This window comes from Ceratina calcarata, unplaced genomic scaffold (genome assembly GCF_001652005.2).
Source record: "Ceratina calcarata isolate Rehan_Ccalc_2016 unplaced genomic scaffold, ASM165200v1 scaffold856, whole genome shotgun sequence".
Taxonomy (NCBI): domain Eukaryota; kingdom Metazoa; phylum Arthropoda; class Insecta; order Hymenoptera; family Apidae; genus Ceratina; species Ceratina calcarata.
Genome location: NW_017179904.1, coordinates 10,897 through 11,106, shown reverse-complemented (window position 1 = coordinate 11,106; position 210 = coordinate 10,897).

Genomic DNA, 210 nt, shown 5'->3' with positions numbered 1-210 from the left:
CAGAGCAACGAACTGATTTATTCCAAGAGTCCTCTCGACGAAGCACGTGAAGTGTATTGTCTTATATACATATAAGTAATTTGTATTAACTAAAACATGTGTTTAAAAAAGGAACACGTCGATTTTCCAATCGCCCTCAGATTTAAATTCCACCGTTCGGGAATAATAACAAACGCGGAACTGTATTGAGGTTCCGCGAAAGTCACCGCG